General features: G+C 38.8%; 1 protein-coding gene across 5 annotated transcripts in view; it reads left to right on the forward strand.

The window, feature by feature from the left end:
• TENM1 (teneurin transmembrane protein 1) overlaps positions 1-27,466 on the forward strand; it is a 918,746-nt gene that overhangs the window by 560,259 nt on the left and 331,021 nt on the right. For 4 of the 5 annotated variants that reach the window (XM_068696723.1, XM_068696726.1, XM_068696725.1 and 1 more), the window contains exon 1: positions 19,209-19,755. The exons of the other annotated variant lie outside the window; for it this stretch is intronic. The gene's annotated coding sequence lies outside the window, so the exon portion shown is untranslated. Of the gene's footprint in view, positions 1-19,208; positions 19,756-27,466 lie in introns of those variants that run through there. 5 annotated transcript variants of the gene reach the window in all.

Genomic DNA, 27,466 nt, shown 5'->3' on the forward strand with positions numbered 1-27,466 from the left:
TTACAGATTTAAGCATATTTCAGATGATATAGTTATCTTCTAAAAGTAAACTTTAATGCTGTGAGAAGTCTATATTTGCAGCACCGAAAGGCATGTTTTCTGAAGAGCTGACATAGCACAGGTTGCAGCAATGGAGCTTTCTCAACACTAGTATGCCAGGACCTTAAAGTGTCATCACTTACAAAACAGGATAAAGTTTCACATTATCTCCTTTTGTATTTTTGCCTCTTTAATAGTAGTTACTATACTGTTAATGATGTGGATATCTACATCTCCAAGCATTGCTGTGATATGGGCAGCTCATGGTCAACTGGCATAGTTGCAGTGAGAATGATGGAGCTTTGGGCTATTGCTGAATTCTTAATTTTAGTTGCATGTTACAGTAACAACTATTTTTTTTTCCTCAGTTATTCTGTGCAGCTTAAAAGGAATACAGTACATCTCAATGTACAGAAAGAACCTGTATGTGCAGGGCTCTTGTTATCTGAGGTGGTGGCACACCATTGTTAGACATAGAAGCAAGGCGTGTTTGTGCCAGCCATGTGGCTTTAGTCACACTTATGCCTGATATTAGCATGGTGCTGCTTCTCTGTATCTGAAATGTCCTCTGGATAAAAATTTCCATCAAAACTGCCTCAACCAGTTGACAGAATGTTCCACCTGAGGGTGCAGATGTGCAGCTCACAGAGCTGAGATGGATGGCTTCTTTCAGCACTAGAAGAAAATGAGCATTTATTCCAGCCATAAACTGAAAGATACTATCATCAGAGATGAGGTTCACCAGTTCCTAGGAAGAAAGGGGTTCCTTTTTTTACACTGATAAATTCCTATTCTTGATGTAGTCTACATACCTAAAGCCACACTACGAAGAGTAGCTTTCTACATGGAAATTAATGATAATAGTTTATTGGATATCTTCAGTAGACAGCAAGCAAAGAATGGTAGTAGGAAATTCTGTAATAAGCAGATCAGCTTCTGTAGAAAATTAAATAATCAAAGAGTATGTATTTTCACATGTGTTGTAAAGGGATGCCAGAATAAACCTTTCCTTGTCTACTATGCCTTTTCTTTTGTATGTCCTATCAGATAAGAGAAACACTTTGAAAAAAAAAAAAAAAAAAAAGTGGAGTAAATAGTAGAGAACTTGACAGAGATCTGCATGTTGTAGATCTTCCATGGCAGTAGAATTGCAAATAGTGTGAACAATACATGGGTTATATATAGAACTTGCAGAGATACTGCAAATCAACGGGGTTTTCCAAAAGGAACACAAACTGCAAGACAAAGCACCGTAAAGAAACTAAAGGACTAAAGGGAAACTGTGGTACATGCAAGAATGTCACTTAAAAAGTAACCATTGTTTTGGTGAGCTATACATTTTATTATGCGCCACTTGTGAATCCAGGAGCATATCCAGGTCATTATAAATGTGATGTTTGCTTACTCAGCAGTACTGCTTTCTGTGCATATCTCAGTGACAAAAATAATTCTCCTAGTTAGGAGAACAACAAAAGCTCAAAGATTGAACTGAATTTTATTCTGGATATTGGATTAGAAATGTAGTTGCTGATTCTTGCTTAGTTCTTTCCAGATAATTCATAGCTGAAAAGTCATGCAAAGGCCAGAGTTCTGTGTAAAATACAGAAACTCACAGAATGAAAATCCAAGATATAAAGATGTTTCTGAAATCTCTTCTCAAAACATAGGCTGTCATGTGCAGCTCTACAATTTCCTGTTGAAGTAGAAGGCTTGGTACTTCTCACACTAGTAACAGAAATACATGCGCTACATTAAACATTTTCATTATAAAATATTTCCTTCCTAATAATGTTCCAAAAGGGTGAATTAAATTGGTGATATAATTTTAAAACAGTGGGATTATAAAATAATAAATGATGTGTCATTTTCTTCCTCTACAATCTCTGGGTAGATTATGGTATGATGTTTTGAGAGGTTGATCTTTGGACCACAAAATTAATTTTGTTCCTGATAAACATACACCATTTTACTTACAGTAAAGGAATATAATCTGGAATCATTGTGGAAAGATAAAAATACCACAATGTTATTTAAGGAACCATTTTTCAGAGTTGCTTGCTTTCTGTGATGCCCAAATTAAATTAATTCCACATAACGCATGGTAGTACCAAAGAATTCCTCTGTATGAAGGTTTGGAATTTGGTGAAATTATGAACGTCAGTATTGCTAAAGTGAGAATGAAATGGATAATACTTTGGGACATTATATTATTATATAAGTAATAAAATTCTTATTTGGGGCCTTTCTCATGCACTAATACACCCTTTTGCTTTTGACTACTAACAATACATAAGAAAACAATGGACTTTTTTTTTTCTTTAAATTCCTTATTCTTAATATAGTATAAACTGTAGTAACTGTCACATTTTTAAAGGTCATAACTCAGAAGGCTTGTGAAAGTTGGATGCTCATAGAAAAGTGTGTCTATAACTACTCTTCCATCACAGTCCCTTAAGAAAGGCAGCTGTTCTTATAGGAACAGTTCTCTTGCTTTCCCTTTACAGATCCTGGCTGTTTTAAAAACACTTATTAAAACTATATTTTCTGTTACTTTCCTATTTCATTCTTTGTGTTTTCTGGTGGTCAGGCACTGGAACAGGCTCCCAAGGGCAGTGGTCACAGCACTGAGCCTGCTGGAGTTCAAGAAGCATTTGGACAACACTCTCAGACACTTGGCCTGATTTATTTTTTTTTGGGGGGGGGGCGGGGGGGGAGGGGTGGTTGTGGTGGTCCTTTGGGGACCCAAGAGTTGGACTCGATGTGGGTCCATCCCTTCCAATTCAGATATTCTATGATTCTGTGAATAGCTTTCTTTCCTGTTACCTTTTTACAATATATTAATTTTACAAGAGATACTCCTGCCATTTTTATGTAGAATTTCTTGGTATTTTCATCTCTGTTTCTGTGCTTGGGGGTAAAGTACAGGGAAAAGGGGCCAAAGGGGATTTTGCTTGAACTTTATAATTTCTGTTATTCCAGTCATTAATCTTTTTCCTGCATCTTTTTGTAACACTCTTGCATTAAAAATATATACATAACATCGGCTTATTTTAAAAGCTGCACCTGACGTTACTGATCTGAAATGGAAATTAGGGTTTTATGTTTGCATTTTAAAATCTTAATAGTTTTCATGCAAATACATTAGTCCTTTACTTAACCATAGAGTTTTTCACCTTTTCCCAACTTTTTTTTTTTTTTTTTTTTTTTTTTATATATATAAAGCAGTTATGAATGACTCCCTTTAGCTTGCCTGTAGAGCATGGGAAAATAAGATTTTTTCCGCTTGGGATTGGAAAAGATAACTTCAATCCTCTATTGCCACTCTACACGCTAGATTTTGAAGTGGTATGTTTACTAATGTAAATTAGAAATTTTATCATATTTGTAGAGTATTTCCTTCTTTTTATGCTTTCATTGTGGAAAACACTTCTCTATACTCAAACCACCTGTGTGTATAATATATTTTATAATATAAATTGTAGAAGACAATAACAGGTTGAGATGCTGTTGATTAAAGGCTGCCGTGCTAACACCACCTCAGAAGAAATGTCCTAAAATGTACTTTGATCTTACATTTGAAATCTCAGGCACTGGAGATGAGCAAAATGATTACTTATTTCTGCTAAGTATCTGGAAATCGTAATGTAGAAGATTCTGAAGGACAGCAGAGAGGAAGAGGGGTTTTGCACAGCCAATGCAACCTGTGGAACATGTGGTTTCAAATGCTGTCCAGCAAGACCAGGCAACCCAGGCAAATGATTTAATATGAGATTTTTGGAGATTTAGCTCTCTATTGGCTCTTATTGCACCTGCAGAATAGGCTCATCAATGTTTGCTGATGTGTTTTTATCTGATTTGTACAATCTAGATTAGTGAAATGAGAAGATATTCCTTTTTCTCAGTCAATCAAATTATTCCATTGACTTTACATAATTTTTAGGATTACAATTCTCCTTCTACTTCAAGAGAAACAGTTTACACTGAAATAATATATTCAGTGATGGTTTACAATGGCATTAAATAAAATGTTGCTTCCTTTAAATGAATTATCAGAAAGAACCAGAAAGAAAAGGCAAAAGAAAAGGGGAAAAGTAAATAAAATTATACCTTATGGAAAGAGAAAGCTCTTGATAAAAAGAAAATAAATTTTTGATTCATCACAACCATCTAAACAGAAAACACACTAGAATAAGATGAATCAGAACACCCTAGGCAAAGCAGCAAAAAGCCCATCTGAAAGCATGTACTTCTTGAAGAAGAAAACCCTACAAAATCAAGAAGCAAGATAAATAATTGTAGGAATCAAAGTACTTATTACGTACATTAAAATCAACTTACAGAAGAAAGTTCCTAATTCACAAACACATGCGCTTGTCATTTATCAAAGTGCTCAACAAATATGAAGTATTTCTTAATGGAATTATTAATGCTCCAAGATGATAGATTTATGGCAGATAGATAAATATATGGCCAATCCCCATCAGAATTTCACTTGGCTTTTAAATAACAAAACTTGATTGGATTCAAAACTAAATTAGTTTTGTTTGTTTGCTTGCTTGTTTTTGTTTTGTTTTTCTTTCTTACTCTAAAATTAACACACAGTAAAATATTGAGAAACTTCAGAGCTACCTAGTACCTGTAATGATACACCTGATTTCAGCTTTCTTATATTTCCATCGTAGTCATGTGAAAATATGAAGCTAATGTACTCGTTCTTCAGGACTTCAAAGTATATAAAGTAAAAATTGTCTGCTTTTCACTGCCATGCCATAATTAATATAATTACTTCCTAGCTCATCCTCTGTTGCTAATTCTAAATGAATTTTGACAAATTATAAAGTATATATTGTTGTTAATATAGTCTATGGTTATTATATTATATGTTAATACTGTGTATTAATGAAGTGTTAATTACCCAGAGGTGTAAACTCCTTCGTCTAAGGGTGTATGAACACTATAAAACAGATGTGATACATAACTGTCCTGGTTTCAGTTAGGATAGAGTTAATTTTCGTCCTAGTAGCTGGTAGGGTGCTATGTTTTGGATTAGGATGAGAAGAGTGCTGATGTTTTAATTGTTGCAGAGCAGTGCTTACACCAAACCAAGGACGTTTCAGCTTCTCACTCTGTCCTGCCAGCAGGCAGGATGGGGGTGCAGCAGGATCTGGGAGGGGACAGACCCAGGACAGCTGACCCAAACTGGCCAAAGGGGTATTCCATCCCATCTGGGGTCATGCTAACAATAGATAGGGGTGGCTAGCTGGGGCGGGGTGGGAGGGTGGGGGATGGTGGGCAGCTGCTCAGGGAGAGGCTGGTCAGTGGGTGGTGAGCAATTGCATTGTGCATCACTTGTTTGTACACATTATTATGAGTACTATTACTATTACTATTTTCCTGTCTTAATAAACTGTCTTTATCTCAACTCACAGGCTTCACTTTCCTGTTTCTCTCCCACATGCCAGAGAGTGAGGGGGGAGGGTGAGCGAACGGCTTTGTGGTGTTTAGCTGCCAACCGGGTTAAACCACAACAATAACTAAATTAAAAAATGTCTATTGATGTAGGCTTGAAAATGCTTTTTCATATAAATTAAATATATCTTTCTAAGTTAAGATATCTAAATAATCTAAAAGGTCAGATAGTGGCTTTATGTAACATCTTGGCTTCTTTGTCTCTACATTAATTCCTGTGAACAGTCAGTCCACTTTCTTTAGGGTCCAATCTTCCAAAGTGCTGCATGCTACATAGAAAGGGTTACATGCTCTCACTTTGTACCTTGAAGATGACAGAGGAAGTGTTCAACACTTTGTAAGCTCACATCTTGAATAATCAAACTTATTGATATCAGTAGCCTTATTCAATATTTAGAATTGCAGTTTAGAAATGTACTCATTTTTCATGTGAAGAAAGGAATCTGATGAAAGTCTACAGGGCACTGATGTGCCTCAGAAATCATTCTACTGAAATGAATTACTTTTTTTTGACTGAGTAACTTCAGAAGGCATTCACGTCAATATGGTTTATAACATGTGGAAAGGAAAATTGACTAGAATTCTTTGGAAAATAGAGGCAGTATTCCTTGCTACTTCATAAACACTGAAGGGGCTGGTACTTTCCATGCCACCCAGTCTTTTCAAAGGAATCAATCTTAATGAAAACCACAGAGATGCAAAGGTATTAAATGTTTTGACGTGGTTGAGTTTGGACTGCATTGTAACAGAAGCAGAGGAGCACATTAGGACAAGCTCTTCTCCGTACCACTTTTAGTAGGTGTCCTTTCTAGAAGATTGCTTCACTCAGCCCATTTGACAACCAGTTCCTTCCCTTTGCTTTTGACAATGCATTGACATTTGCCCTTATTTCTGGAAGCACCCACACAAATCCAATAGACTGGGGCCAAGTATGGAAAGCAGCAGTGTCATAAAGCTTAATTTCAATAACAAGCTTCAGCAGCTCAGAAAATGCATACTCTTCATTCCTCTTACAATAGGAAGTATCGTTTAGCCTCTAACAAGGAAAGAGGTAATGAGTTAAAGATTTAATGCTAGTGTGTATGGGAGGCCTGTGTGAGATTATCAACTCACTCAGGGGCAAAGTTTGGTTTTGTTTGATGGTTTCTTAAAGCATTTTTCCAGTCATGTTGTAAAAACTTAAATGTATCAGAAATAGCTTATTGTCAATTGCTTTTTCTTTACTTTCTTGGTCCACCAAACATTTTATATATATATCTTCATATGTATATATATCCATAGAGCTAAATACCCCAAACGTTTTTTCTAAATTTCTAGAGTGATTGATAATTACATTTTTCTCCACTGTTCTTCCACACAGTACCAATAGAGCCTTTTCCCAGTCATACTACATACATTTCATTAGTAGAGGCTAATGCTCTTTGTAAAGGTCAGTGTTGTTCTCAAAAATGAAAAAATTAAGTCCGGAATATGGTCTGGTTTTCAAAGTGGGAGTAGAATCTAATATGCAGAGACCTAATTTAGTGCTTGTTCCCAAGCCAGTGCGTCCCAGTGACGTAGTGACTTTACTTATTTTTGCATTATTCCCACATCATCAGTCAGAAAGAAAGCAAGTAGCTATAGGGCAAGTCAGACTTTTCCTTTTCCTTTTCCTTTTCCTTTTCCTTTTCCTTTTCCTTTTCCTTTTCCTTTTCCTTTTCCTTTTCCTTTTCCTTTTCCTTTTCCTTTTCCTTGTCCTTTTCCTTGTCCTCGTCCTCGTCCTCGTCCTCCCCCTCCCCCTCCCCCTCCCCCTCCCCCTCCCCCTCCCCCTCCCCCTCCCCCTCCCCCTCCCCCTCCCCCTCCCCCTCCCCCTCCCCCTCCCCCTCCCTCTCCCTCTCCTACTCCTTCTCCTACTCCTCCTCCTTCTTCTTTTTTTCCTATTTGCTATTCTTGCAAAGATTGATTCCAGCACAACTCAGTGCAGTAACTCCCTTGATCCTTGCAGGTTGCATCCCAAGCAGCCCTGGTGTTGCTGCTTCTTACCTCCATCAAGGACTGAGGGAATAGGATTCAGGAAGATTGTCAGCAGTGAATCTTGCTCCAAAAAGGTTGAAAACCATTGCAGTTACTGAAAAGCTTGACTAGTTGTCACTTTTACTAGTTTTGAGAGTACATAAATGCCTGTAATTCTTTGTTCTCCATGATCACTGAGAGATTCATGGAAGAGAAGCTCTTTTTGCATATGATAGGTTATCTAGCAAAAGAATAATTATCTTTGATGAGGTCTTCAAAAAAATTTATTCCCTTTTTGCAACAACTTTTGTGAGATTGTTAAATAATGGAGAAGCATGACAGAGTAATGCAAGATATGTGAAGGAGAAAAAAAAATGAATTTAAAACCAAAAGGTATAATCTTCAGTTGTAAAAATTTGGTCAGATGCATACTGCTTAGCTATGTTGTATTGCAAAGCACAACTTCAAGGAGTATTAATGTGCTTTTTCATTTATCTTTCAACTAGGACTATAGCTCACTATTATTTCTCCTTGTGAGTCATAGTATTTCTATAGTTTTCTACTTAAATTGATATATCTGATTTATGCTCACACCAAAACCAGTTCCTATGCATTTCCACAGACAGATATTAGTCTCTTTTAAATAGTATATAGGTTTAATTTAAGGTCCTGTCATCCCAAATTCTATAATTCAAAGTTCAAAGAGCTTCTTTATGTATATTCTAGTTGTAGACCATAAGATGTGCAATAATTCTACACTACCTTACAGCTACCTATTATGTGTATACATGTGCCTATCAATGTACAAACAGGTAAATGGAATGTAATTCACTCAAACTGACCTCTCAGCCAGTCATTAGTTTTTATACTGCATATTAAGCTGGATTGGTTAGGAAAAGTAGAATCAGTGTGAAACACTGTGCAAATAATGTAATGAAGCCTCAGGTTAAAGGAGCTTGAGGAGCTCTAGAGTATTTCAGTTCTATTTCTCAAGAGGCTGTTTCTTAACCATTGCTGTAGAGTGAAAATTACAATTAAAGATTTTGCAGTTAGGATGAATAACACAAAGGTTAAACGTTACCTCAGCTACAGCAAAATTGTAGGTTTAACATAGTGTCCCATGTCTCCACACATTATGTAGTCAGGTTTACATACTTAACATATTTTCCCAATGGCTATTGCAGATTTACATTACAGTCTGCTTTCTTGATGTACTTGTGTGTCTGCAAAGTACTACTGATAAAAGTTATATATCAAACAAACAAGATGCATGTCAGAAACCTATAAATAATGAATTAAATACTAGTATACTCATAAATATTACAAAAAAGACCAATAGGTTCCAAAAGAGTATTTCCCTCATAACTTCTTACTTAAACCGCAAGGGCATGATGCTGTTTAGAAGACTAAATTATATATATCTGGATTTATAATTAGTTCAGCTATTAACCTTTTCTTCAGTTTCTCTCTTTGGTGATATACTGTACTATAAATTTCGTAAGAGATTACCTTGCAGAAAATACGGTTTTATATAAATGCCCCATGCATATTTTATAATCATTTTTAATTAATTTATTCTAGGTCTGATTCTCTACAGTCTTGTACTGGTGCAGTCTTATCTGTGCAAGATGAATATGAACTGGACAAAAACAGAACTTTCTGATCACTTATAACAAACACGCTTTATGTATTTTTGAAGATTTGCTTTAGGTAGGTTCCACAGGGTTGAGGCAAAAATTAAGTTTGGGGTAATGTACTGTCATAAATTGCAAACCTAATAGTGCTACATCATTGTATAACAAAAGCAGTAAATCTCATTCATCCCGAGCTAATTAGTGCCTATCCAGGTGTGTAGATTTGGTATGACTTCACTCTGTTTTATAAAAATAGGCTGTGTTCACCTTTGCAGTTCTGTGTTTACACATATGCTGGGATTTCTGCCTATGACCAAGATTTCTGCATGCAGTTCTCTAAATCCTTTTTAAGGAAGTTGTATCAGAACCTTCTGCACAGTGCTGATGACAGCCAGTAAATGGGTGCACATTAATGCCGCATTAGCATTGTAAAACTGCAGCGCTTCACAAAAGCCTGCCAGAACATAACCCAATAGGACTGTTAAAATGCACATTGGTAATTTGTCATCCACTCACAAGCCAAGAAGAGAGAGTAAATTATCTAACATTTTACAGAAACTTTGCCTGAAAAAGCCACATGATATTGTTATGCACTAACAATTTAAAACATATTTGCAAACAAGCGTTAGAATCTAAAACATGTTGGAAAGATATTTTAATTCATTACTGTTATTTTATATTTTTAACTTTTAGAATAGTAGGTTTATGTCTATAGGGATTTCAGAAGTCAAAACTAACTGACAGTACATATTTAACTATCATAACCACCCGGCAATTATGTTTTGCTTCTGCATTCTCCTTTAACTAGCCTTGCAATCTAGGAACTTCTGTGCATACTGGGATTTCTGTAGAAGTTAGCATTAATGAAATAAAGTATTAAATTTCCCTAGGCTCAACCTAGACATTAAGAATATAAATGTAAATTAGCAGAGAAGAACTAGCAGCCATGAATACTAACACTTTCATCATGTTACCCTTAGTTAAAAAAGTACTAAAGACTGTGGAAACTAGTGTTGTGCACCTGGTACCTCCAAACAGCGTAAATATTGCAATCAGTTATCGTCTATATGTTATAATGCTTTAAGACCCAAGCAGCTTCCAATGACCAATTAGTATTTGCTGTCTGATAAATAACATCTCTCCAGTTCAGTTCTGTCTTGAAGTTTGCCTCTTATATATATATATATATTCTCTGCTCTAAAAGCAGTGTCAGAACAGAGGTGGCCACAATATTCTTCCTATTTTGTTTTTGACTGGCACTACAAATCCTAAAAATTCATTGCTGCTTCTTGACATTTATATAGGCACTGCAATGTTAATTTTCATTGCAGTATGATTTCTATGATTGGGTGTCTGTGCTTCATTTTACTCTTTGCTTGACTCTCTACCCTGTCATTGCAGCTAGTGTGTTCTGATGGTTAGCAAGTGAGAATAAGATAAACAGTGAGAATACAAACCTGTTACAGGTGCTATTATTAGCTTTAAACTGTTGTCATGAGTACTACCAAGCTGTCAGTTCTAGTTATAACAATTTAGATTTGTATTGCAAAGGAACTTATCCTTTTAAAGCTTTAAGCCATGACATGCATTGTTGTTATGGCCAATTATATGTTTTAATTCATACTGATTTAGAGTGGTTCACCTCTTTAAAAATATGCTGATAGTAATGACCCTTATTGGAAGACAGTAATTCACTGAAAGGGTGGTAGTGATGTAAACTGTACCCTTTGAAGTTCAAGAGAAGTGCTGAAGTTCAGGTTTCTGGATGAAGTTTTTGTTGTTGTTGTTTTTGTGGATATTCAGGACGATTATCTCACCAGAAGAATGGGTTGAAATGATAGGTTTTGTTTTGTTTTAAATTTGTCTAGAATATTTTTTGTTGCTGTTTTGTGTTTTTTTGTTTGTTTGTTTGTTTGTTTTTTGGTGTGTGTGTGTGAGCATGTGTGTAATGAAAAAATTGATCAATTTTCAAATCATAAAATAAGTTGGAAGGCATCTCTGGAGATCTTTGGTCGAACTCCCCACTGGAGGGGTTGGACGGTCCTATTAAGTTTGAATATTTCCAAAGATGGAGAACCCATAGTCTCTTTGCACAGCCTGTTCCCATATTTGATGATTCCATGGTGAAAAAATCCTCCTAGTATGTCATTCAAATTTCTCACATCCCAACATGAGTCTTCCCTCTTGTCTGCTCCCATCTTTCTAAGCTCACTTCAGTAAATCCATGTCTTTCTTGTACTGGGGAGCTTTTTCCTTTATTGAACTTGACAAGGTTTCTGCAAGCCCTGGTACATGTAAGGACCACTCATCATAGCTTGGTACTATCTGCAAACTTGCTGAGTGCATGCTCTTGGCCATTGTGTGGTTTGTTAATAGACATTAAATGTTCCTCCACTGTGAATATTCAGTAATCAGGTAAAGAATCTGACAGGCAACTATGTGGAATGCTGTGTTTTTCTGTATCTCCAAAGTGAACTGTATAAATTGTCACTATTTTAAAAGATGAAAAACTGGAACTTCTCAATGAATCTTGAATAAATCAAAATAAATGCAGAAGTTCCTAGGCACCTGATGATAACTAAGCAAAATATCAAACAAGTTTTTGCTGTGAATTATGGTATCTTAAGATACTATCTCAAAGAAGGTATACTAACCAGTCTCACAGGTATATTATTGACCTGAGGATTTTGTGGGGGTCAGACGATCGAAGTTGATAATGAACATAAAATTGAAAGAAAAATGGAGTTCCATTGTACAATTTGAGATTGTTTGCTCCAGTATACATAGTGCTATCTAGGAGATGAAGTGCTATCTAAGGGGCAATTTACTACAGTGACTTTGGAAATTTTCCACAAATATTCCAGAATTTTGCCCATACTATAGACTTTTTAATAGATTCTTTTATAAAGTTGTTTATTTTAAAAGATGATACATTTTCAGTGTAGCATCCTTTTTTATTTTTTTTTCTTGTCACTTATCAATGCTCTGATAGTTAAGGCCTCAGTTCTGAAGAGTTCTGTCTTCATATCAAGTAAATTTTGGGTTTGGATTTTGAAGTTGCTAGAGAATGGTAGCAAATCAGGACTGCAATGCTTCATTACCTTCATTATAGGACACTTAGGATACTAACTTAAACCATAAACTTTATTACTGTTTCTTGCTAAACTGGAGGCAAACAAGACAATTCAAGGCATAAGAATTTTTAGTGAGATGACCCTTAAAAATTAGTCATTTAGTTTAAAAGTGTTTGACGGTATTTAAAGGTATTTTTTGCAAGCTTGCCTCCTGGGAAGCACTTGGGTAGTCTAAGTAAAATTTGAATGTTTATGTTTTAAAGCACTTTTAATGCAAGAAATCTGTGTATAATTATCTCTAATTAGTCGTCTCTTCCACTGAGATTTCTACTAAGCATTTAGTTTTCTCTTCTCTACATTAGCTCTACATCCCAGGCTTCTTTAAGAACTAGGACTGTCTGACAAGCCGATCTCTGGGTATGATTTCAAACTCAACTGATTCTATTTTACCTGTTGCTTTAGGACATTTCTTAATGAGGCCAGAGTTACTTTCATGTCTAATTAAGCTGAAGAGATTAAGATATCAAGGTCTTTTTTTTTTGTATATTTTCCTAAGGGAAAAGTAAATACATGAGCAACAGCAATCAGCACAAAAAAAAATACAAGAAAAAAAAGAAAAGCAGCAAAAACACTGGGGAGTATTATGTAATAAAAAGGAATGGGAAAAGGAAGCAGCATGTTGGGTAGATGATATTTCATAAAGTATGTTCACTGTCAAATGCCTTAAAAATACTGCACATTGCTGAGTCAGAGTTCCTCTCTAACATGATAATTATGTAAAACACAATAATTAGGTAATTATCAGATGAACCTGACTAGAAATGTGGAAGAAGGCACTTTGTACATTATATCTGAAAAATCTCCTCCTATATCGTTCCTATGAAATGAATTACACTGTAGACTAACCATGAGTTTGAAACAATTGATCCAAAATCCTCTATGAAACATGACTTTGTTTTTTATGTTCCTTATCTTCTTCAGTGTCAGCTTTCAACGCAATGAGAAGTTTTATTATTATTTTATTTAGGAAGGAAATGATGTCTGCTATTTGGAAGTTTAATCTGTCTTGAATTTTGCTTTACCTTAGTTCCACTCTAACAGGTAGGCTGATAGACTCAGACCTCTTTTAGCATGTACAGGGATAAAATATATTTTAGCATATTCAGGGATAAAAAAAAAAAAAAAAAAAAAAAAAAAAAAAAAAATAGTTTTCATCATTTGTTTTGTGTAAATTTCTACTTTAGATGCACCTTTTTGCAGTACCAAAGGATTTCCCCCACCCCCCTCCCCTCCCCCCCCCAGAGCAGGAAGGCATTTAAACTGATCTTTTCCCATCTATAGCTCTTTTCAATGATCTGGGAAAATACTTGTTTAAATATTTGTCAGTTTCATGTATATATATTTTTTTAATCCTTTCTTGAGAACTGAAAAAACACTGATGCTCTTAAGATTTCTTCTTTCTTTCTTGACCATGGCATACAACCAGTCTGTTTGTCCAATTCAAGCCAAATCAACAAAGAAAATATTTCTCTATGAATTGGAAAATGATTTTTTTTTTCAGTTTGCAAAAACAAGTGCTTATACTAATTTTAATCGATTTCTTTTATTTTATTGGCTGTTACTACTTTTAATTCATTTAAAGAAAATATCAGGTAGACCTGCTGTGCAGCAGCTACCATCACTCAGGTAAGTCTTAATGGGCAAGAGAATCAGTACTGGTGACAGGAGCAGTAGCACCACCTTGTGTTCATGTGATAGGAAAATAATAAGTAACACCCCACTTCAGCCATTAAAATCGCAATACTTTTGTTCTCTCTGCTGCATATTAACGAGGGAGCCATATTTGTGGAAAAGGCGCATATTTTTGGACGTCATAAGTTTAGAACCACCAAAAATCAATACATCCATATAGATGGGAAATTACTGGGCAACAAGTTTGCAGTTTTGGTCAACATGCTAGGCAGTGGACATAGCATAAAAACAGCTTAATTATTGCCATGTTTTTGGTAGGCATCTTTTAAACAAGATTGTTTAGAGGTGAATTTGGAAAAAAGGTTTGCACTTGTGTACAGGAGTTCTTTCTGAATGTGAGATACAAGGTTGTTAAAACTTTGAAGGTGTTTTCTTTGAAAATTTAAAAAGTGAGCAAAATAGACAGGCATCATGCGATGATGGAAAGCCTTAGACAGGTAGTCAATATCGTAGGTATGCATTATTTTTTCCAAAGCGTGTAAACGTGGCACAAGGCAGCTTTTCTTTCTTCAGTCTTTTGCGTGGTAGAAAATGTTTTGTAAACAAATCTGTTCTGGTACACTTTTCATGAAGATGACTTCCAAAATACATTGTTTTACATTTCTTTTTCAAAATATCAACGTCTCTTTAGCCATTTTCTTGTCTCTTGGGGTAACATTTCTGAAGAATGGTATTCCATCAAAAATTGCAATTACTTCTTTCTTAGCTCTACTATGACACACTGTTTCTGGTGGACAGTCTGGGGCAAAAATTGTTCTTGCCTGGAACTGGTAATAATACAGGATTGCAATTCATATATATTTTTCTCTGTTTATGTTATTTAGCCTAGCTTAAAATACTCAATTCTTCTAGCTTAAAATACTCAATTCTTCTCAGTGAAAGGGAAATAGCAGAACAAATTCCCCTTTCTGGACCCTTCTTTTGGTCCAGAAAGTAAAAACTTCAGTTGTTTCCTACATCACTTTCTTCTTCTTAATCTTTTACAAATTTGACTGTTCCCAGACCAAGGGCAAGACTGCATGTGTGTCACTTCAGTGGAATGGATCCTTTTCCTGTTCAATAGGAACATAACTATAAAAATATATAATCATATATTCAAAACTAATAACAAGTGATCCTGATTTTCCTTTACATTTCAGTTTCTGTAATGATCTGTGCCTTGTCACAGTGAATGAGCATGAGGTGCAGCTAGAATTTTGTAGTTTTGATCATGCTTTTATCCACATCTCATAAACATCTACATCAGACAGATGTAAGGTATCATTAAAAAAAAAAGGCAATGTTCTAAAACCACTGTGCACAACTACAAATGATGAATCAACCTCATTAGCTTTATCAGGTGTAAACAACAGGATTTTAAAAATAATTTAAGCTTTTGCCATATGCTTGGGATCCCATGTTGATGTATGCAGGAAAGAAGAACTATCTCAGTGGTGTCCTTTCAGAGTCTGTCTCAAACAACTTTTTTGGTTTTATTTTGGTTTTGCCTGTTACATAAAGGCAGGGCAATGTTAGTACTACTCACCTACTTCTGTCACTTTCTGGCAGACAGTTTGGATCTCAATGCCCTTCATATTAGCATAGTTTTCTACCAGTATTACCAGTATGAAGGGACTTAATGTAAATGTTTTGTCTCCTTTTCCAAGTAGTTTACTCTTAGTTGAAAAGACCAAAACAAGTCAATCCTTGTATTTCAAACAAACTGTGTTATATAGCATAAACAGTACAGGAATCCAGCTGACTTCACGCCCCTGTTTTTTAAAACCTGTTAGCTGTGTGAAGGAGTGATTTCCATAAATGGCACACCAGACAACCACTTCAATTGTATGGGGAAGTATCTCATCCTTCCTTAAACCTTTACTTATCCTTTCTGTGTCCAGAAAACAGACACATAGACTAGGAAAATTCCCCAAAAGTTCACAGGTAAGTTTTTGAGGACTTAATCTGATTGTAAGAATAAAATGCCAAAAATAGTAAGTTTGTCAACATTGTTCTCAGAATCACATTACAGAACCCCTCTACGCGTGGTGACACCCTATCCTGGGCTGGTTGAAAATATCCTGTTCAGCAGTGGGACCAGCAGCTGGGTCTCAGGTCTCACCAGGGATTGTTGTAATGCAGGCAACAATTACTATTCCCACAGGAGGCACAATGATACATTAAAACCAGTGCTTCAGCATAACTCTGTTACCAATAAAGCAAAAGACATTGAATCACTGGAGACTTTTCTGAACTGGAACTAGCCAGAGGGTGTAAAGCCAGTCCTAGGCATCAGTAGAGCACTTAATATTATTGCAGCTGTGCACTACAGGTACTATGCTTTGCCACTCCAAGAAAACTTTTAGTGCAGGGAGCTGCAATACTAAAAAACCTGCATGCATTTTCATTCAAGGGAGTTCCATTCAGCACCAGTGTATCTAACCATTTTGTTATCTATAGTTTCCTTCTCAGCCAGCTTAGAATACTTTTTTTTTCTCTTTTTTTTTAGTTTTTTTTTTTCTTCTTTTTTTTTTCTTTTTTTCCCCTCAATGCACTTCTGATACATTAAAGTGCTTAAGGGCCCTCATTTCCAGTTACAAATATCAGTGTTATGATTCTTGGAACAATCTGTGACTGTTCTTTCTACAGGGATAATTCCTCCACAAGAAAGTCTGTCATCCAGTTGGTGTCATCTCTCTTTGGAATCTGCTCCTAGTTCTGTTGGAGTATGCATATAGCAAACCTGAACCATCACACCTTCCAGTATATATTTCTCATGGACTAACATGCAATACCTGCATAGTCCTCAAAGTAGACCTTTTTGGTTTCCCAACATCCAACTCACTAGGAAGCATCCCATGGGTATCTGAAATTACTGTATATGCCAGATCTTCCAGTTGATATCTGGCAATGATTTTCCACTATCAAGACTATCAACTTTGGCTCATTTATCTCAGTAGTGGTTTAAGGAGACAAAGGTATGGCTAATTGTCCACCTTCACTGTTAGTCTTTTTATATCTTTTCTTGATGAAATTACAATCTTTTGATGACTACCATGTGTTAGTGAGTACAATGGGCAACTTCAAAGCACTGCAAGCACAAGCCCTAATAGTAATTTGTGATCTACTAAGAGTGAGGCAATATTTAGCTGAATAAGATAGAACCTAAAAATAAAAATAATAATAATAAAATATTCCTGGACTGGTCAGCTGCCCTGCTTTGTTTCTTTGACTAACACATCAACTTCATTCTAAACCACATTCTGGTTTTGGATTTGAACTATTTCTGTGTTCAAGCTGTACCATTTCATTTTTGTGTTAATGAAAAGCAAATGTTAAAGTCTATCCAAAGAGAGAAGAAACCAAAACAACCACATCTCCTAGGAAGGAAAATTTACTCTTTCCTCTAGACTCAGGATTGTTCGTGACTCTTCTATATTGCCGAAGAATTATTCCACCTACTGGAACTAAGTCATAGACATTTGAGACAGACTTCTGACAGATGACAGTTCTGACTTGAAATGGCTGATTTTTAGATTCAGTTCATAATGATGTTTGTTTAAGGGCTTCAGGATTCACAAGAAATGCGTTTGGGTTTTTACTTTTGGTCCTTCTAAGAAAGTAATGTATAGGCAGTAGTTCAACACTTCCTTTCTGCTGTGCAGGATACTTTAAACCCAAGAAAGAGAGAATGTACTCCCTAAAGTATGCTATATTTACGCATCTTTACGGCTGTGCTTTCTTTAGGGAGAGGCAGATTTAGATTTCTGAAATGTTTTTCAAAGGAGATTTCCTTCTGAAGGACTAGACCAACTTCTTCATTTTACATAGTTTGGATTTGCATCTTTAGAAATCTGTAGAATAGAAGTGAGCATTTATCTTCTAGAAAGGAAGGTACAAAGTCAGTATTTAACCTTGTTATTCATGCAAATAATATTTTTTGATGCTATATTTGAAGACTTGATCCTTCTTCCCATCTTTTCCATCCTTTGTTTTTCAAGGAGGCTATCTTTCGAATTTCTATAATTCCAAAAGAACAATTCCAAAATAAACAAGATTTCGCAGAATTGGGTTACAGCCTACAAAACACATCTACATTTCATATTTATGCAGATTCCAATATACACATTTTGGAAAGTGGGTTGTATTTTGAGCCACTTTCTTCATCATCTTTTTAATGCTGTTCAGAGTGCCCTAGAAACTAATTTCATTAGCAGAAAAATTGTTTTGTATATGAAAATCCTATCTTGGAGGTGTTTTACCTGTTGGACCAAGACATTAATGACTCAGTAAGATTTCTTGTAGGCACCTGAATGTTATTGCTCTGATGGAGCAAACTCAGAGCAGGGTTGTGGCCAAGAGCAAAGATTAAAAATGACAGAAAATTTCCATACTAGCAGTATGTTGGAACCATGGATGGCCTTACCTGGCTAATTCTATTTTATGTATGCACTGCAACACATTCCATTGGCAAAAATGTAATTTCTTTTTAATTAAAAAACAGTTTTTAAGTTCCCTTTATATTTTTTTCCTACAAATATTTATGTAAACAACATAAGCCAACTTCCTAAGTGAAATATATCCCCGGACCAGAGTAGGAAGAGGAACTGGACTTTAGGTTATGTATGCGGACATCCTATGCCTTCTTTATACGCAAACAAATAACAGGAGTTAATAACTTGTGTCCCCTGTTGCTGAATACACAGGCTAAGCAACATAGGTGACCACAGTGTTTTTTTAAGGGGTTGACGGGTGCATGGAATGCAACATGGGCTCAGGCTGGAGACTGCCTGACAGACAGGGTCCAGGCTGGGATGTGCACAGTCCCTCGATTCTTCTGGAAAAAGAAAAACCTTTACAATAACTGCAGATTTGACTGTTGTATGTTAAAAAAAAAAAAAAAAAAAAAAAAAAAAAAAAGCAGGTGGTAATCACCTTAACGCCAGTGTGTATCCTCCTGAGGATACCTAGTGTCTAAATGGTGACAGCACGGCGATGCTCCCCTGCTCCGCGACCGGGGGCGGCCGCCGGGGACCCCCCCGTTCGCCAGCTCAGCTCGGGAACCAGCAGCAGCACCGACGAACCGACAGCTCCCCTTCAGCCCCGAGCTCTGATGCCGCTGCCGGCCTCGCAAGGTAAATCACCTCAGCGGGAGGCGTGCCGCCGTCCTGCCGAAGGCGGGCAGAGCCGCCGGGGGAGGGGGCTCCGCTGCCCTGCTCCGCTCCGCTCCCTCAGGCGGGGGCAGCCCGTCGACCCCCTTCCCGGGCTGTGAGGGAGATGCGAAGGGCTGCGAGGGGATGAGAAAAGGCGCTAAGGGGGCTGTGAGAAGGCGCCGGCAGCTCCCCGGATCGGGCCCCGCCGCCTCCCCTCACAGCCCGCAGCTGCGGTCGGCGCGAGGCGACTCGAGGCGCGGCGGCTGTGAAGGCGCCTGCGCGGCTCTCCCCGGGCATGCTCATTAACGGCGAAGGAGCCAAGAAAAAAAAAAAAAAAAAAAAAAAGGGGAAGGCAAAAAAAAAAATCGAAAAAAAAATCCACCACCCTGACAGCGAGCGGCGGCGCCGCTGACACTGAGAGGAGCGGCTCCGGCAGCGGGTCTGCGCCTGGCCCCGCTTCCCCTCGCACCTCGGGCAGAGCCGCGGCGGGGGGGACCCGGCACTGCCCCCTGAGCGGGCTGCGGGTGGGGGGCGATGGCAATGAGGATTTACGGCCGGAGAGCGGGACGCGGGCACCGCGCCTAGAGGCGATGGGGAGCGAGAAGCCGTCGGCGGGGCTGAGCCGGGGGCGCCGCTGAAAGTTGAGCCCGGTGGCCGCGCTCGGTAAGTTTCAGGCGAGAGGCGGGAGCGGCGCCGCGGGTTCCCCAACTTCGCCTCACGGCGGCGGGGCGGGGAGCCTCAGGGGGTAAGGGGGGGAGTTCGGGGGTGCCGGTTGGGGTCGGTGGGGGTTTGGGGTTGCTTTGGGGTTGGGGCGCGGTGCGGGCGGCGGCTGCTGTCCGCCCCCGGCCGGTGCTGCAGCGGCGGGCGGGGACCGCGGGGCGGCTCCGCTCCGGGCTCGGAGCGCGGGGACGGTTCCTGAGGGCGATGCCGGCGGGGTTGGGCGACCGAGCCGCCCTCCCTCCGAGTATTTCTGGCCGCGACGAAGCCCCGTGGCCGTATTCCGGCTGTGAGCGGGGGATCGGGGACGCCGAGCGCGGCCTCCCCGTGCTGCGGGGACGGAGCCGGGCAGAGCCGTGGGCTGCTCCCGGAGCGCCCCTCCTCAGAGAAAACGGCGGCTCCTTAATAACTTAATCAATTTTTCCCCTCTCTCCGGCACGCATCGAGCAAATTGTCCACGGGGGTTGATGTATTTGCGATCCAGCTCGCTTCCAGGAGCTCCTAACGGCTTGGGGATACAGGAATCGCCGTGGGTGTTATCTTGCGTGTGTTGTGGCACGATTGTGTTTCAGGGAATGATTAAAAGTTTTCCGAATAACGTGTTCCCGAGGGGTTTGGGGCTGTGAATGGCTGGTCTTTCAGAAGAGGAAAATAACTACAATTGATGCGCTTAAGTACAGATCTTTCCTTTTAAAGAGAGATGTGCGTTCCACTTGCCACGTTTGAGAACATGTAAATGACGCGTATAAATAAAAAAAAAAAAAAAAGGAAAACTTGCTAAAAACATCTCTTAGGAACGCGGGAATGCCAATTCCTCTTTCCTCCTCGGAGCAATCAGGTGTGGAAGCAAATAAATGCACTGTATTGATGGCTATATATAAAAAAGCTATTGAAATGTATTCAGAGTCCTATAAAGGCAGCATCACGTGAGAAAAGATGCAGCAAAGGAAATGTATTATTGCTCATCCGACGTGGTGTTATAATTTGGAATGGTAGTTTTTAAAAGCAGAGAGGGCTTGGTTTTAAAAACAGGCATGGCTCAGCTGCATACACGTGTGCCCACCATCACGCATGTGCAGAGACGCGTGGCGGCTTTGCTGTGCCTTGTGGTCTCGGGACCAGGTAAGTGCCTACTCTCTTCGTACAGAGGAAGAAAATGCTGAGCCTTGGCATCGATGCTGATTGCAGCAGGCAGGACGTTAGCTCAGCATCACTTGTCAGGTCCAAATGGTATGAATTTGATTTTTAAATGACTGTAATTTGAAAACACTACTTGAAAAATGCAAAAGGAATAATGTCACCTACCTAATTGTTTGCTCAGGGCTTTGATTATGGAAAATCAGTCATCTCCATGTGGTTAGTAATATTTCCCGTTCCCATTTTACAGACTGGGGAACAGTGTGCCCCGTCTTGGCATCCCTCAGTGTATCTGCCAGCACCTCACTATGGTTCTAGTGGGGCTTTAAATGATTTAGCGACTGAATAAGAAACAGGCGATGGCCTGCGATGGAGCTTGAGGCGTTTCTGCTTTCTTGTCTGCCACTTGCTCATCTGGAGTCTGTCTGCTGGCTGTGTTTCACAGTTTCAGCAGAACAGAGCTGATGTTCGGCACCGCACAACTGCAAAAAGCACCAAGTCAGGGCAAGTCCCGCAGCAGGGCTGCATCCTGCTGCCCGGGTGGTCCTGTGTCCTGTGCACTTTACAGGGTATTTGGGGTTGAGGGAGGCTGAGAATCTGCAGTGGTGTTACCTCACCTGAAATTCACAGGTCTTAAGAACAAGATCTGTTGCAACTACTCTTTATGACTTAGAGAAATACATATATGCATATATATCCCTATAAAAACTTGAATACAAGTAGTGTTTTTTTTTTTTTTTTTTTTTTTTTTTTTTTTTTTTTTTAATGAGAACCTGTCTTTCATTAAACTTTCCAGTAAAATACTGAGGTTACACAAAAACTCAACTGCAGAAAAGTTTACTAAATACTCAGTGCACTAATCTGTACAGGGAAAACAAGTCAGTTTCTATTGTGCTTCCATTTCTGCTTTTCATTTATTCTATGAACAGTGTTTAAAGGGTTCTAAGCTGCAGCTTTGTATTTTTTTAAATACATTTTCTACACTACAGATTTGAACTTCAGCCCATGTATTATTGACAAAAAACTTTCCTTCTGTTGCAGTGATTTTTTTTTTTATTTTTTTTATCTGTATTTTTTAGAAAAAGCAAAGATATATGTTGAGTATTGATCTCTTTGGCTGAAACTACCGTGCAAAGCTGTTGTGTTGTTTTCTACTTTCCAATACAAAATTCTTCTCATTTCTGAGTTTTAGAAAGTGAGTAGTGTGTGACATTGGAGGGAAAAGATCCCTTCTGGTTAAACGTTGTCTGAAGCACGCTGAAATCAAAATGACCATTTTGAGTTGGGCTTAGTATTGGCTTCTTGCTTTGGAAACCTTCAGCCAGCAGTTCTTGTTTTCTGTAGCCTTGATGAGCAATTACTGCACCCTTCCAGTTCAGAGCCTCTGTTAAGTAGATATTGCTGCTTGTTCCAAACCGTAGATGTATTTTTCTGGTTTTCCCATAGCTTGGTGGGGCACTGGGTATATCTATTTCACTGAGTGCACACAGATGTTTGCCAAGGGTTATGAAGAATCCATAAACTCATTTTTTTTTTTCATTTTTTTTCTTTTCTTTTTTTTCTGAGGTGTAGCAAAGGCATTTGGGGTCTTAGGTGTGACATTCTGCTGTGGTGTCTGAGTGGATCTCTGTCTTCAACAATTGGCAGTGTTTTGACATGTTTTGAAGAGTTCATGGTTCTGTTACAGAAATGTTAGTTTTTAAATCTGAAATGGGCGGTGAGTAAGTAGTCCTTTCTGTAGCTTGGTTTCAGGCAGAGGAACAGTTTTTGGAATGCAATTTTGGATGATGTTTCCATGCAGTCACTCCTGCATCACTTTGTGCTCTAAGCGCTGATTGGTTGAAGCATAATTCGTGTGAATGCCCACAGGCTGTGAGACGATGCTTGGGTTGCAGGGAAGGCTGCTGCATATCAAAGTGACCTCTAAAGAAGCATCTACCGAAAGAGAGGTCTCCTGTGGTTTGAGTAGCCCTTAATGGACTACTGACTGCAGCGTGTGCATGTGCCTGGTCTGCCAAAGACCTCAGAGTTGCGTCACCTTAACTGCAGACACTGAGAGTTGGGCGATTGGTTCGTGAAGATCTTTGGGTGGCGTCTGTGAGCATTGACTTCACTTTGAGTAATGTGTCGGTAACTTGATCAGTCCTTCTAAGGGTGCTGCGATTAAATGCTACCATTACTTTAGTTTTTCTCCTCCTAAATCAAGTTATTAATTATTCTAAACCCAACTTCCCAAGTTTCTCTCATTTCTGTGGTAACAGGTGATGGGTGGGCAGTTGTTGGATCCAAACTGAGCTGTGCTCCCCTGCCTGGTTTGGGGCTTGTTTTGCACGGACAGCGCAAGGCAGCAGCTGGAGCAGGGGCTGTCCTGGGAAGGCATGGGGCAGAGGAGGTGTTGTTCATCGTGGGCTTCCCAGTGGCCAGGTAGAAGCCTTCCTGCTGCTTCCTGGAGACGTCAACAGCAGCAGTTTCTTACTCCTCATAAACACATACCTTCTTTCAGTCTGTCCTACACCAGCTACAGGGCCTTTCCTACCTCTTGCAGATCATGCTGCATTCCTGTAGATAGGTGCTCCTGGTGCTTCTTTCACCAGCTGCTTCCTTGTTCCCAACCAGTGCTGAGTAGGGGGAAAGTCAGAAAACACACCAGAGGCATTTTTCTGATCCTTTTCAGGTTCCTCCTACTCCAACTTCTGCACAGTGCTTATCCATTCCTGTTCAGATTTGTTTTGTTCAATGTGTTTTGTCATCACAAAATTCTGATCCCTTCTGTCTCAGAACTAGGCTCACAGCTCTAGTTTTTCCATAACTACCTGACATGGTTTCTAAACCACCGAATATCCCTCACCTCTATGCCCGTGCTACAGAGGCACCTATGACCTTACTTTAATTTCTTTTCATTTTGCTCAATTGCTTCTCCAGCTCTTTTCTCACAGCTCCCACTTTACCCAAAATCTCGTTAGCTCTTCTGCAGAGCTCTGTATCATCTTGTCTAGCCCTGCTGGTCTTTCATGAAGTTCAGCAAATTGAAATCCACGCAGTTCCACTTCCAGCTGTTTTCTTCACAACTTTGATCTTACCCATGGCAAGCCTGGTGTTGTTTCTTCTTCATTCTCCTTTTAATTGAAGTGACCAATTAGTTACAGAACAAAAGCCCTGTAGTCAAATAGTCAAATCCTGGATCTTTCCTCTTCTAGGACAAGATGGATTTTAGAGCATATAGGCTAGCTGCTATTCTTGGCAAAGATGACCTTTTTGGTTTTTGCACAGAACAGAATTTTTGTCATTACTGAAGTTTTTAGGTACAGAGGAACTCTCACGGATACAGCAAATCTTCTGAAGTTATTCAGCGTATTGTTGTAAAAGATGCCTCTGGCATTTGTCTGATAATGTGGTGTCTGTGAAGGGCTCTGTATCTGCGCAGTGTGTTTTCGTGCATGCTTGCTAGCGTGGGAGAACCAACCTCTCTTACAGTGCAATTACTGCGTTATAACGCTTGGGCTTGTGTCAGCCCATTAGCTGTACTCCAGATCTCCATAACTTCCACAGATTTCAATAAATCGTAGTCAACATGGACCTAACATCTTCGATGTGTAAAAGAGTAAAGGTTAGTAGTAGCAACTACTTTGGGTATTAAAAATGCCCAAAGATGGCAGATGAGGGTAGGAGCTTTACCTTTACCGCTGGCTGCTGTTTGAACCTCGCATGCTGCTTGGAGCATTAATAGTTCAGTGGTGCTTATTATCAAAAGCATTAGGTGAGTGGTGTAAAGAGGCACATGTCCACAGAGTACTGGTGAAGTTGTACCAAGTGATGCATCTGAGGATCTGATCGCGATGTGCTTGCCTAATTAATAGCTTGAGCAGGGAGCAAGAGGAAAGGGACGAGATGGCTTTCGTCAGAGCTTCTGTAAATGCAGATGGATAGCCATCATTTCTGTGACGTGCTGTGCTGTTTCCCTGGGGATCCAGAGAGGATTCTTACCTCTGCAGACATACTGGAGGGAAGAGTTAATGTGGACATAATTCAACCATAATTCAATTGCGCAACCTTTTAGTGTTTCATTAGCACACTTTATTTAAAGTTACGCCGTCTTTCTTTGGAACTGTTGGATTAAATTGGCTGCTTAGATTAAGCGACTTTAAGTCTATAAAGCACAATAATTCTACTTATGGTCAGCAACTTTAGCAATCACCATAAAATATACCAATTGTTTTAATTTCAACAGACTAAGTTGTCAGTTGATAAGTAGTCAATAGTAAGAAGAAATTGCCTTTTAATGTTCCTCATTTTCAGTTTGTAATATTTTTGTAGTTGATTACGAGTTAGAAAATTGAATTTTGGAGTCACAAAGCATATGTGAGCTATATTGAGCTGCTCTGAGCAATTCATACTAAGCTTTCTAGAGTATCAGCTACAGACCAGGAGAAATTGTTTTATATGTTGATGTTTCCATTCCTGAATGCAAGCCTGTAAAGTATGCAAGAGATGACTGTAAATTACTGTACAGCTATTTTGAGCCTTCATTTAGATAATATATCAACAAGGTCAGTGCTGTTAGCAATTGAGTTATGTTGGGTTTCTTCTTTTTTATTTATTTGTTGTTCGTTTGTTGTTTTCTTACTTTGCTTGGCAATTTGCTTTTTTTATGGTAAGCATAGAAGCTATAGGTTGTTTTTGTGTTTGTTTTGGTTGTCTTTTTTCTTGATAAAAACAAGTGGTATAAAACAAGACTTATCTTAAGCACTTAACTCCAGGTCAGAAAAATAACTGTCCAGTGCATATGGTAAAACTTAGGGAAAATGTTCTGTTTTCTCTTTTTTTTTTTTTCTTCTCTCTTCTTCCTCCTCCTCTTCTTCCTGAGTTTCTGTTGTTGTTTTTGTGTGGAGGAGGATCTGGCATCCTATGTCCAATGCCAGTTCTTTACGTGAAAATTGAGAATAGAACCCAAAGCAGGAATGATTTGAAGTTTATTTCATGAACAAATTAAGAAAATAAAAAAATTGGGACGTTTGGTGGTGATGTAAAATGAAAAACTAGAAAAGTTTCAAAAGCATTTTTATTTTTTTTCTTGGCCAATATCTAACGAAGTAATATCTTTTTGTAAATATATATGTATATATATAATAAAAAATACCAAATTGTGTCAGAATTTACCAAGAGGTTTTTATCAGTACCAAATTGCAGAATTCAGTGCCGGGACCATTCAGTGATGCAGCTGCCCAGCTCAACCAGCCAGCCTGAGGTTGTGATGGAACACAATACAGCTTCAGAATGAATCTCCTAGGTATTAGGAAGCGTGTTTTATTCTTAGTACAAACTGTATTTACTGTATTAGCTGTGTGTACAGGAGCCATCACCACACCTAATGCGTGGTAGCCCGGTGTGGTAATCTAATGGAACTGCAGCAAGCGGTAGCTAGTAAATCAGCATCCCAACCACTGCCCTCAAGTAAATGGTTCTGGGCTTCTTGGGACCTCAGCAACTGAAGCCAATCACGGAAGACTTGGGAAGTAGATTTATTATAATCCTAAAAATATTTGTAATGGCTTAGTTATTGCTTTGAAATTGTTGGTCATAATATTAGAAAAAAAAGAAAAAGCCAGTGCTTCTGTATGTGATATTATTTATTTGCACTGTAGTACTGAATCATTGAGAGAGTTTTGTTTCATGTTTTATGTTTAGTTGTTTCCATTTGCGATATTGACATGCAGGACCAGTAGTGGAAACCAACTTTGTTTTTGTGAAGCCAAACAGACTTTTAATACAGTTTTGCTTTCTTGCTAAAGCCAGAATCACCGTCCCACTGATTTGAATTACAGGTTTTTTTGCATTTGAAATTAGTGAAAATGGGATAAAGACAGACTGCAGTTCAGGAAAGACTGGTGTAAGCAATTTTACACATAGTAGTCACCGTCGCCAGGTGGCAAAGACACCGGGCATGGAAACACTTTCGCAGCTCCAGCGGGGCAGAGAGGGGAGATGCAGCCAGGCTTTGCCTCATCTCTGAGCCCAGTCAGCAGCTTCCCATTCCTGGCATTTGTGTGCTCCTCTCTTAGCAAGTCCTGGCCTTGCTCTATTACACGCTGCATGTGCAAAAGCCATGGAGGACTTACCAGTACAGGCCACGATGTAAAAACTAGTCAATTTGAGCCCTTTGTGTTGATTCCAGTGTTTGACTACAGCCTGCTCTACTGAGTGAGAAGGAGAAGAAAGGTTGTTGTCTGAAAAACTGGAATGTTTTGCTTGAGAAATCATGTTGAAGATGAGACTTGCAATGGCTTTGGCTAAGGAATAGAATATTACGTTTTGAATATGGTGGGATTTTTATTGTGTAGGGTCAATTAGAATCCTAGGTGTGCTCACCTTAAATTAACTTTGTTGTTCCCTAACAGAGGTTGATTTGTAGTACACCCATCCCAAAACAATGTTGCTGATTCTGAAGTCCATCACTCACTACCAGTGCTGTGCTTATGTTGGGTATGATGCGCGTTTGTGGTTGACTAAATAGAGATCCCTC

The sequence above is a fragment of the Anas acuta genome, chromosome 13 (assembly GCF_963932015.1).
Source record: "Anas acuta chromosome 13, bAnaAcu1.1, whole genome shotgun sequence".
In the NCBI taxonomy this organism is placed as follows: Eukaryota; Metazoa; Chordata; class Aves; order Anseriformes; family Anatidae; genus Anas; species Anas acuta.